The sequence below is a fragment of the Anabrus simplex genome, chromosome 1 (assembly GCF_040414725.1).
Source record: "Anabrus simplex isolate iqAnaSimp1 chromosome 1, ASM4041472v1, whole genome shotgun sequence".
NCBI classification, from domain to species: domain Eukaryota; kingdom Metazoa; phylum Arthropoda; class Insecta; order Orthoptera; family Tettigoniidae; genus Anabrus; species Anabrus simplex.
Window position 1 is genome coordinate 1341615875 of NC_090265.1, and position 13238 is coordinate 1341629112.

Here is a 13238-nt window from a genome sequence, read left to right on the forward strand (position 1 = left end):
AGACAAATTCATTTTTCCAAGAGGCTGGCAAACTTTTTAATCCTGTCACTGTTGGCTGAGTGCTGTCAATAGATTTGAAATTTTTAAGTGAAAACAGATCCCATTTTTTGGGGATGTTAATATGGAGAGTTTTGTTGAGGGGTGTGAATATTTTCATTCCCAACTGGTATAACTTATGCAGACAAAGATGTAGACTACCTACAAATGCTGTTTACAGTAAAACTCAAATACCCATTGTTTGCCCAAGCAGCTCAGCAATGTACGCGGTCTTTATTTATGCTTGGCAAGGACTCTCTCGCTCGACCTTGGCCGCCGATGACAGACCACTACCGGCCGCAGGCGCGCGCGGTTTCCGGCACTTCCTGCAGTTGCTGATAGCTGAGCTCCGAGGTAGTAGAGTGTTCAATGAAGCTAGCGCGTACTGTATGTCTTATTGTATAGCGTTTTATTGTGATTGTGTATAGTGCTGTAATGTATGTGAAATATTCGTTATGTGAATGGGTATATCTGCACAATACTTGCATTAAGTGCAGAAAATCGTACGCTAGGACAAAACAGAAGTTTTGAGCGAAATTTCCAGTTAGACCCATTCCTATCAATCACACAATAAAACAACTGGCCAAGAGATTCAAACGTACAGGTTCAGTAAACAATAAAAATAGACGTAAAGGTAGTTATCTCCTTACTGAAGCGTGTTTGGTACGAGGATCATAAGTAAAAATCTCTGGCCCCCCTCATAGCCCAGATTTAACGGCATGTGATGTTTATTTGTGGGGAATGTTAAAAAATGCAGTTTATGGGAACAACCCTCACACACTATATGAACTTAAAAGACAATATAAGAGCTGCAATTGCATACATTAGTGCTGAAGAAGTTGGTAGAGCAACCGAAAACTTCATTAGGAGACGCCGATTATGTTTGGCAGCGCATGGGGAACATTTTCACCATAAATAAAAATGGTGAGTAAAATGCATGATAAAGAAGCGTGCCTTCAGTCAACGAATGAGGCAATGGCAACTCAGATGGGAAAGTGACCCTTGGGGTAAATGAACCAAGCGAATAATACCACGCTTGGATATCTGGGTTGAAAGGCTTCATGGCGAAGCCAACTATTACCTCACAGAGCTTCTAACAGGGCATGGATATTTTCAGAAATACCTGCATACAGTGGGCAGAACAAGTGATGTACTTCACACCTTCTTTGTGTGTGGCCATGATGATAAAGAGAAGATATGTGAAAACTGAATTGGGAGAACTAACACCAGATAATATTTCTGTAACGCTACGAACACCCAGGAATCCTGGGATCATGTGGCAGATGTGGAGGATGTCCGTCAGAAGAAGAGGGATTTGGAAGCGTATGAATGACCGTAAAGGAGAAATAAAGATGAAGTCTGAAAGACTAAGTAAGCATGACATCACCCTGAAGTAATGCGAGAGCGGTTTCGGAGAGATGATACACATCATAGGAAAAGGGTGTGTGGTTTTTAGTGGGTAAGAATCCCACACACTTGTGGAGTGTGCACCCTTCATAAGCGTCTTATGAAGATATTCCACAGTCCCTTGTTAAAAAACATACTGAAACATCACCTTTGAAGATAAAAGCAAGTTCTAATAACCTTGAAGGTAACCTTAAATCTTTATCCGTACTTACGATGTGTCATTTCTTATGCCAACACATATATCCTGTGTTTACATTTTGTGGATGTGTCAATCATTTAAGCTGCCTTCTTGCCATATTATTTTGTGGTTATGCCGATGTAATTTATTTTGGGCTGATGAGTTGTCCATTGCTTTTGTTTGACATATTTGCTGGAATTGCATTATTTATATTTAGGTCTGGTGGTCTTACCCTTCATGATTTAATTTCGGTTTGAATTAATGTTCACTGATTATCTGACTAATAAGGAAATTACTTCAAGATTATTCCAATTTAATAATAATTATTATTTTTAATTTTTTTAGCAAACATAGTACTTTAGCCATGTTTATGGAGGTTTTTCTTCTTTTTGTCAGCCCAATACTGTTTCATCCTTTCTGAACATAATTTTCTTTCTGCTTCTGGAATCACTCTTCCTATTCTCTGCTTGTTTATTTTTGTCACTAGTCTAGTGTGTTTACTTTTCAATATCTTGAGTATATTTGTTTTGTATTTTAAATCTTCTATTATAATATATAACTCCCTAGTGTCTTCTTTGAATTCTGTGATCCATCTAATATATTTCTTACTCTTACATCATTCTTCTATTCTTCTTCTACTGACTATTTCCTGGTGACTGTATTAGATGCCCTAAGAATGACATTTGTTTATTTTTTCATTGTGCTAGTCACAGGTTCTATTTCATTATAAACTGTTTCATTGGAAGCTAGTCTCCAGACTCAGTTTACTTGATATTTTTTATTTGAACAGGTTCTCACTATTCTATCTTTTAACTTGAGTACTCTACCTATTATAACTGTGTGTTTAGAATAATGTTTCGTATACATATATAATTTGTGGCTGGGTGACTGTTTTGTAAGCATTTCAATTTGGTTGTTATTGAGAGACTTTATATTATATGTATTCTTGGCAACAACCTGTGGTGTAACCAGTTTATCTATTCTATTTTGCCATGCTGGTTTCTTGTTCAGGTTATATGCGATTATTCCACCTAAATATTTACATTTTTCTACAATTTTTGTTTCCTGATCTCCCAGCTTAATTTTGTTTGCAAGCGGAAGTTGAGCTAGCATAATTTCTGTTCTATCAAATGAAATTTTCAAACCAAAATTTTGAGCTACTTCCTGTAAAGATTTTATTTGTTGTTTGGTTCCTGTATATCATTGGCCAGAAGAGCTAGATCATCAGCAAATCCTAGACAATTCAAATGTATGTTGCATGTAATGTTAATCTTCTGGGTTCCAATTCTTATATTTTTCAAGTTATTCTTGTGCCATTCACTCATAACGTACTCTAGTGAACAGATAAAAGGAAGATGTGCCTTAAACCAGTTGTTACCTACAATGTTCAAAAAGTTGTTCTCTGAAATTAAGGTTAGAAATTGTATTACAGTAAAATCAATCAATCTGATTAGCTTTGGGTGAAGTCCAAAATGTCTTAAAATTTTTTTAACAATAATTGTCTATGGATGGAGTTTTAAGCTTTCTTGAAATCTACAAACGTTATTGAAAGGGGGTTGTTTTGTTTTCTGTAATATGCCATGAGTAGCTTGAGTTATTTGTTCAGAGCAGCTTCTCCAAGGTCTGAATCCTCCCTGGTATTCACTTAACTCTTGATCAAGTTTTTAAAAAATCCGATTATATAGTATCTTAGAGAAAATCTTATACTGCAGTCAAGGATGGAAATACCTCCATAGTTGCCTAGATTACTTCTTTCACTTTTCTTATGAATTGGATTAATTATAGCTGCTGTCCATTGATATGGGAAGTTTTCTAGAATCCAAATTTTGTAACACATGGAGAGATGTCCAAGTGGTACTGCTAGCATATTTCCAGATCTCTGCAAAAACCAGGTCTTCTCCACATGCTTTGTAGTTCTTCATTTCCTTAAACACTGTTTAGACTTCTTTTGGTGTAGGTGAGTTTGTATTTCCTGGTTTAGTTTTTACAACACTTAAACTTATCAAAATGCCTTTAATAAAAATAATAGACGTAATGACAACAACACCACCACCTACTACTACTACTACTACTACTACTACTACTACTACTACTACTACTACTACTACTACTACCACCATCGTTTTATTTACTTTCAAGTTAAGGGATCGAAGAAGCTTAATGGTATCACGAAAACGGTGTGGAACTATAATTGGGAAACTTTTAAAATTGCAATCGAGTGGATGTCACAAACTGTAGATACAGTGCAACATACTCTTAAAAGATGTAACTGCTGTTCTTAAAGATGCTTGTAGGACCAGCCGATTGAGGGGATCAACAAAATATAAAACACGAGTCCCTTACTGGTGGAACAATGAAATAGACATGCAAAGGAAAGACTGCAATCGCAAGAGACGAATTCTTACAAGATCTAGGAAAAAAATCAGCCAGGTCAACTTAATACAATTAGAAGCTGACTATAAGGCATCAAAGAGGCAACTAATGAAGCTAATAAAGGATTCTAAGAGAAATCTTTGGCAAAAGCTATGCGAAGATCTAGACAGTGATATCTGGGGAGCGGGATATAAGATAGTGACCGGTCGAATAATCAACAGGGTACCAGTTCAGCTCCCAGCTGATAGAAGGAAACCCATAGCAATGGAGTTGTTCCCTTGTACTAATGACAGACTTGAAACGGAATCAGATTTTTGTGTTGCAGAACCGTTTACTGTGGTTGAGTTACAAGAGGTAGCACGCAATATTAAGACTGCTAAGGCACCAGGTGTAGATGGAATCCCACCAGAGGCCATCAAGTATGCAGTTGAGGTGGCACCTGGTTGGATCTTATCAGTCTTCAATGATTTATTAAAAAAGCGTGAATTCCCCGATGAGTGGAAAGTAGCCAAGCTAGTGCTGTTATTGAAGGCAGGGAAACTATCATTAGATCCATCAGCATACAGGCCACTTTGCTTATTAAACACCTTGAGCAAACTTTACGAAGGATTGATTAAAACTAGACTGGAGAAAGAACTTGAACAACAGGGAGGACTTTCTTCAAACCAGTTTGGATTTAGAAAGGGTAGAACCACAACCCAAGCTATTGAGAGGGTGATTCAAATACAGGCAGAAAGCAGTGAGAAATGGGCTGCCTTGATAACGCTAGATGTAAAAAATGTTTTTAACATTGCTTCTTGGAGCATTATTTTGGGAGAACTTCGTAGGATGAACATTTCTCAGTATCTACAACAAATAATCGTTAAGTACTTCAAAGGACGAAGAATACGATTCCATGATTTAGAAGATCTTGAAATGAGTGCTGGCGTTCCACAGGGATCTGTACTAGGACCCACCTTGTGGAACGTTCTATATGATGTGTCTTACGCCTGCAGCTGACAAAAGGGACAACATCTATTTGTTATGCAGATGACCTTGCAATAGTGGTAATAGCAGAGAATGTAGAAGAACTGACCTTCCGAGTAAATGAATCACTGAGACGAGTTAACCTTTAGACGGTAAATAGTAAGTTGAGATTGGCTCCACATAAGACTGAGGCTGTAATTTTGAAAGGTTCCAGGAATTGGAAAAATGTCTGTTTCTTATTAAATGATATAGAGATTATCCCAGGAAAGTCTGTACGATACCTTGGGGTTCTTATTGATAGGATTGCACATTTGGTGCACATGTGAAGGCAGTAACCCAAAAGACAGAGAAGAAGGCATCGGCATTAGCCAGACTTATGCCTAACATCGGGGGACCAAGAACAGTTAAGAGACAGATTATGTGCTCTGCAGTATATTCCATTTTACTTTATGCTGCACCTATCTGGCACAATGCACTCAGGAGGAAGATTCACCGAAGAGCTATGGAAAGAGTACGGAGGAAAATGCTGCTCAGAGTTACCTGTGCATATCGAACTGCTTCAACAGCAGCTTTACAAGTTGTAGCTGCCAGTATTCCCATTGACCTCCTCGTTGTAGAGAGAAAACTTTGGCATGAAACAGGTGCAACTATATCTGCTGAAGAAAAGAAAGCCTCGAGGAACCAACTCTTACTAGAATGGCAAGACCGATGGGATGGCACAACCGATGTTGGCCAATGGACAAAAAAGCTAATACCCAACAGAGGAGACTGGCTTAAATGTAGACATCGGCAGGTAGATTACTATCTGTCGCAGATCCTGACAGGACATGGAAGATTCGGCGTATATGCCATGAAGATGGGAAAGACGCAGGGAGATGGTTGTCGGTACTGTTCTGAAAGGGATACAGTAGAACACACTTTTTTCTACTGTGTTCGATGGGAAGAAGAACGAAGGAAAGCCTGCCAACAACTTGGCCGACGACTCACGCCAGGGAATCTGGTTCAGATTACGTTAGAGAGCCCGTCTGCCTGGAACACAGTAAAGGCAATGGCGACAAGCATTATGTGAATGAAGGAGAAAGAAGAGAAGGAAGAACTTAATAATATACATCACTCCATTCTGATGTCATGCCGACAAGCAGTTCCAGAATGGTCTGAGTGAAGAGGACAGGGGTTTTTAGTTGGTGGAAATCCAACTCCCACACAGAGTGGTGTCTTAAAAAGATTTTCCCCTGCCATAACAAAAACTACTACTACTACTACTACTACTTGTTCTTGATGAACTGTTATGGCACGAAGCGAATTCTACTTGAAGGACCTTAAGATAAGTGTCTTAATGAGTTATTTTGAAGAATTTCCTGTTATGTGGTTTGAACTTGAGGTAACCAAAATTTAAATGTTGAGTAATCTAGGAATACTTATTAACCGGTGATTGTAACCTCGTTATTTAACACTTATACTGTATTATTACATTTTGTTTTCAAATTATAACCCTGTAACTTCAATATACCGTAGTGTTTAATTTCAGTGGATTAGAATAGTATCCAATTGTTACATAAATGATACCTTCAATTTAATTGAAAATATTGAAAGGAATAGTACAATTGACAAAAACGTAGTAATTACTCACTATATGCGCAAAAGTTTGTACTCTTTAGAACAACACTTTCACCTATCAATATGTCTTTAGGGTATGGTACTCTTCAAAACAGGGGTGTGCACAGAGGGGTTTATCACACTCAACACACATCCACTTAGTGTAGCACAAGAATTTCCCAGACTTGTGGATGAACACCTTTGTGAAAGGAAATTAAATCACCGCTGTAGTGGTAGTACCTGTCCTTTAGGACTGCGTCGCACTGCAGTTTTATCAGACCTGTTTGGATATATGATGGTGATTTTTCGGGACGCGCTGAAAATGGGGTCATCAATATTTCAAGTTGAGGTGCCATATCATTCATTTCTTTGAATCAGGCATTGAATTTATCGTGCAAAGTCTGTAAGGACATCTGATAGTCTTGAAGATTTTCGTAAATAGACAAATGCAATGATTTTAATAAAGGAAAATTGTCAAAATTTCCGGCTTCAAGCCGACTTTTCAATAATAAACTCTGCATTTTGAAGGTGGTAATCAATTTGTTTCTCGCTTGCAATGAAATATTTAAAGCATTCAAATAAGATTTTATGTCAGCCAAGAATGTGAGGCCAGCTACCCATTGTTTATTCTGCAAAGTTGGTTGTGGAGAACCTTTTATCTCCATGAACAGAGCTATTTCTTTAATTATTGCAAAAAAGGTTGCTAGAAATTTCGCGCAACGTAACCAGCACACAATACGATAAAAGATAATGTCTCTACATTCTGCCTCGAGATCTTTCAAAAATTCTTTGAACTGCTGATGGTTCAAACCTTGCTTTCTGCAGAAATTTACACATTTTTGCACAGTATCCATAACAGATTTAAAGTTGCAAAAGTTTTTTGCACATCTCTTCTTGCAAGTTATGAATCTCATTCCGTATTGACGGCTATCACTTTACAAAAGAAAATATTTATAAAATCCTCCTATAAACACAAGTCAAGTCATCTGTTAGATGAAGCAAAGTCTATACATGTTTCAGCCTAATCTCAAGGCCATCTTCAGTAGTAAAACAATGATTACATAATATACAATATACAATTTTTAATTTGTTTGTATATTATGTAATCATTGTTTTACTACTGAAGATGGCCTTGAGATTAGGCTGAAACATGTATAGACTTTGCTTCATCTAACAGATGACTTGACTTGTATTGATAGGAGGATTTTATAAACATCTCTTCTTGGTGTAAAATACAATGTACCAATAATATTGGAGGTATCCCAGCAGCGTGCGCCTTCGTTTTGATGCGGCTTGCAAAACGTTGCCCATCTGACGACATTGCTTGTACTCCGCCAGTAGCGACACTACAGTACACAGATTTTCGAGGGATAAGCCCATATCGTTCTTTGCGTCTTCAACATTTGCAAATACATCTGCACCAGTGGTAGTATCTTTGAGGGAAAGGATGTCCAGTAGTTCCTCAGTTATAGTGAAATCTTTTTCGAGTCCCCTGACGAAAATAGATAGCTGTGCCGTGTTATTTTTGTCAGTAGTCTCATCGAGAGCAATCAAGGACTTCTTGAAAGTGCCACACTTGTTCTGAAATTGCTCTTTCAGGTTGGCACCAAGTTCCTGTGCACGATGTGTGATGGTTTGTTTTGACAAGCTTATCGCCTCTCAAAGTGGGCCACAGCACGTGGACACAATACCTCCGAGCACTCAAACATTATTTTACAAATTCACCGCCAGTAAAGGGTTGACCACTTTCTGCAATTTTCAGAGCTACAATATAACTTCCTCGAACTGCACCTCCTGAAGTCTTGGGTTCAAGGATCTAGGGAACAGGGAGATAAAATTATTATCTTTGTGTTTTCTTAGCAGCACATCTAAATCAAATTCTGAACAGTTCTTAATAATACATACTCAGACTTCATGTACTTGTCTTAAAATTTACATCTAATTTATTTATGCATGTGGAACAGATGTTTCCAATTCTGAATTTTAATATATGTAGAACAAGGACCTCTCTGACTGATGCTGTCTTAGAGGCTGTACTTAGAATTTCTACTGCCAAATCGATTGTACCCAATATTGGTAAATTAGTTGCTGCAAATCGATGTCAACAATCGACTTAAACGCTAAATGTACATTAAAGCAAACACAATGTATGTGCAGAATAAATTGTGTGTTTGTGTGTTCACAGAATTGTCCTAAATAATATTGCTTTCGTAAGCTGCACGCTGACTTGACAACCTGTGGTTCTGCCTATGCCACTTCCCCTCCTTCCCCAACCAGCTCACCAGTGCAAATAGATTCAACAAAATATGAAAGTCAAAATATTACTGAAAATTTTAAAATGGAACTGAAAAACCAGAAAACCAGGCAAAAGGAAGCTATCGTACCAAAATAGAGTCATATATGAGATTAGGCCAGTGGCTATAGAATACCTTTCCAGGGTATACAACAAATCTAACAGCGGGCATACAATATTCTTTGAAAACCACTTTACATTCCTGAAATTGGCAAGACATCTGGCTTCAAAGGGAATAAGTGCAACAGGGACATTTCAAGAAAACCGGAGAGAGAAGTGCCCTCTTCAAAGAAAGCTGGACAGGAAAAAGAAGGGAATCGTACGACTGCAGGAGTTTTGGTGGTGCGTTGCTGGTGCACTGGAATGACAACAAGTTTGTCATTTCTGGTACAAAATACAAACACATGGAGATAAGCGGTGCATCAAGGTGGTCCAGCGTTAAACAATTATGCAAAGTGTCCGTATAGCAATGGAAGATGTTCAAGTCCTATAGTGGCATCTGAAGAGTAGATCAGCTTCACCAGTTTGGACTTTACCTGAAATGCTCCTGTGGATATCATAATCAGTAAATACATAACCGTAAATAGCATATAGAATATTTAGTGGAAATTGTGGATCTACAGTGTAAATTGGATAATGTAATCCAACTCTCTAACACTACCTAGCTTGCAACATTATTGTACAATACAATGGTGCGTAGCTAGTGTTGTTGTACTGACCTGAGTGCATAGCATCCGATATATCGGATGGCCTGTGTAATTAAAACTATCACTTGTATGAACTTTCTGATTGTTGGAAAGTGTTTCTGCAATTATTAAGAGTAGAAATGTGTAGATAAGCTAAAATAAAACACAAAAAATAACTTTATGCACTAATAGGTTAAACATCACCTATTAAACATCAGACAGTGTCGACGTGATAAAGTTTTTGCAATGCCGCAGCCATACTTAGGCATTGTTTAACTGTAAACATCTTATAAAAATTGTTTCTGAAATCAGCCCAGACGTTTTGAACAAAGTGATTGCGATTTCATACTGATTTTAATGTGCATGCGTTTCTTTCACGAAAAATCAGATAACGACAATCCGCTATAGCAAGTACATTTTTTGTGGTTATAAATTCTCGTTGCAACAGACCTCTATTGTATACGGAAAGTATCCAAAAACTAGTTTCCGAAAAAGCAGAATTATATTCAAGATAATAAATCAAATCTTTAATGAACACCCCATGCTATATCGTAATGATATTCAATAGAGCAAATTAACATAACTTGCATGGAAAGTACCAATGTCTAGCTCTATCACATGAACAAACAAGCAACCATTATTATTTTTTTTAAATTTTTAACATCACCACAAACTGATGGCAATTAAACGTACTCGAACCACAATCAGAATCATGGTAGACAACCGGAACGCACAATTACACAATGCAACACATAGGAGAACGGGAACAAGATTTGAGCATTGCTTTAATTTTAAAGCTGCCAATGAGTTCCAGCCACAACGTGGTAAAAAAACAGCACCATCAGATATTCACAGCGACCAATAGAAGGACCTGCAGCCACTGAACAAACATCCTGAAATGGCAAATAATGTTATTACAATAAAACCTCATTAAGATGTTTCTGCAGGGGAAAACAAAGACTAACGTGTTAAGAGAGAAAACTGAATATACCAATAAAAACTAACCGACAGGGATATGGAAACACTAGATAAGATTTCTTCCAACATGAAGGCATTTTACGTTGTGTATCCACGTGTACAGTGAAAACTATGCCTACCACTTCTCAAGATGAGAGGAAACTATTAAGAGGTGTGAAAAACACCAAACAACAAAAATGAAAACACATGCATGGGGGCCAATAAAAATATCCATGTACAGTAAAACCTCGTTAATTCGAAGTCGTTGGGACGCAAAAATCGGACTTCGAATTACGTGATTTTGAGTTAAAGGCTAACACGTTCTTCGGAAATGGTAACCCTCGCGGTGTCACAATATATTCTAAGACCTGTTACTGCATGCAATTAACCTCGATTCACAGTTTAAAGCTCTCAAATGTCATTGAAAAAACTATTTCCAAAATGTATCCAATAATGTGCATTTACAGTATTCAAATAATGCACTTGGATAACTCACCGGCAAACATAACCTCACGCAACAAAATCAAAAGAAAGAAAACATGATTCAAAGACGAGGAAAAAATCTATACGGGCTCCCCTGTGTAAGTGCTTTATTCGTTGGATTACTGTACTGTATACATTTTAGATGCATTGTGCTTGCACGGAATACCCGAAGCCCTTAAAACATCGCGGCTTATCTAACTTTCCTATGACGAGGGGAGAAAGCCACTCGCTTCCGCCCGCATTGCAAAAATAGTACAGTGACTCTTAGAGCATTGATATATGATCGAAGCAGTGACTATACTGGTACGATTTCCTGCCATGGCACATCTAAGACCTATGAATGCTTGCAATCACCTTCATTCTCAGTTTAAACTTTTCAAATGCCATGGAAAACACTATATCAGAAATTCATCCAACAAGGTGCATTTACATTATTCAAATAATGCTCTTGTATAAAACAATGACAAACATAACCTCATGCAACGAAAGAAGAAAAACACGATTCAAAGGACGAGGAAAAATTATGCTGGCTCCCCTGTGCAAATGGTTTATCTTTTGGATCACTGTACTGTCTGCAGTTTTATATGCCTTGTACTGGCATAGAAAGTGCCCAATGCCTTTAATACATCGTGGCTTTTCGAACTTTCCTATGATAGGGGAAGTCTGTCTCTCGCTTCATTTTCAGTGCACTCATTCTATTTGGTGCAGTGTGCACAGCATAACAACACAGTTCATTTGCTGCCTGGCAATTCTCTCCTTTAAAACCACAGTCTGTTTGGCCTCAGCATTTAAAAAACTAAAACAAGCAATGCGGTTTCATCGGCATTGACAATATTGTTTGGTGCGCACGAATTGATTATAGGCTGTAAGCCACGCTTTTTCGCCTACTACTGTCGGCATCGCCAGTGTTCGCGGTATCTACCTCTCTGCACACTGCCTGCTACGTGATATTCCATCTTTCCTAAAAACGCCGAATACAAAATAAGTAAGATTCCGTTCGAACACACCAGATATGAAGCACACTGTAGAGAAGCCGAAGTAGGTGAAACTGCGCATAGTTACCCCTTCAAGTTCCAGAAGACGCGTTCTTTCATGACGCGGAGAAATTTTGAATTTAAATTACTCTGTAAAATACTATCTTTTTCAAAATATAAAGGCAGTTTCGAATTAAAAATCTGAATTTCGGTAACGGGACCGACACTGTTCTTCGAATTACGAACTATCCGTATTTTGAATTAAACGATTTAAATAACATGCAAAACCGTACCTCATGTTTCCGGGAACGAGAGCTGCTTCGAATTAGGCGAGATTTTGAATTAACCGATTTTGAATTATCGAGGTTGTTCTGTATTATTGCAGATTCACTCTTTCTGAACAAATGTCAGTAGAAGCCTTTCGTTTTGGAGAAGTGGGTTATAAAACATTATTTTCTGGTCACATTCTTAAACAATGAATTGGAGGTTGTACTTGGCCATGTGCGACTGCGACAGAATGACATTAGCTGCCATTTTGAAAAACCTTGACCAAGTCAAATCGAAACTTGAAGGGACGAGTTCAACATTCACGACCTCTGTGCGCTTTAAGATATGGATGCCAGTCCACTTTCTGAAAGATTTTATTGTTTTGTTCATTAGAAAGGAATTTCACATTTTCCATATCCATACCCAGGCTATCACAAGACAAATATGCACCACGCTAGTAAATTTCACACAACTTATGTTCCTGATGAAGATGATTGTTGTTGTTTGAAGGGGCCTAGGAACTAATCCAGATATAGGTTACCGTATCACGCGTCAAAAACTTAGCTGTACCACTCAACACAAAATAAACTCCTAACTTCTGAATGGAATACGAAATACAAGCACAAATAGGCTCACTTTTTTCGTAATCATGCAAATGTGACAACGGCTCTTACCAAAGTTGTAGATCACGTTTGTTTCATAAGGGATGACAAATATTTTCAGGGCTGGGAAAAATCTAATCGTACACGTAAGCGATAATAGTGAAAATTCGTGATGTGATAGGTACCTATGTTTGTATGTTCCTAATCCAGATATAGGTTTCTGTATCGTGCAACAAATATTTGCTACACTTCACTCTACCACTCAATACAAAATCAATTTCTAACTTCTGAATGGAACATGAAATACAACCACAAATAGACTCACTGTGTTATTCAGCAATCTTACTGATAAGCAGCAAGCAAAACTGAACATTCCTGAGGCTAAAAGCTAGCTCCCCGAACGTGCAACTTATCCTGTGA

The 13238-nt window shown here is 37.8% G+C and overlaps 1 protein-coding gene across 3 annotated transcripts in view; it reads right to left on the reverse strand.

Annotated features, from left to right (window-relative positions):
• Window positions 1-13238, reverse strand: part of htk (hat-trick) — a 564009-nt gene that overhangs the window by 386463 nt on the left and 164308 nt on the right. The gene's annotated exons all lie outside the window — the stretch shown is intronic.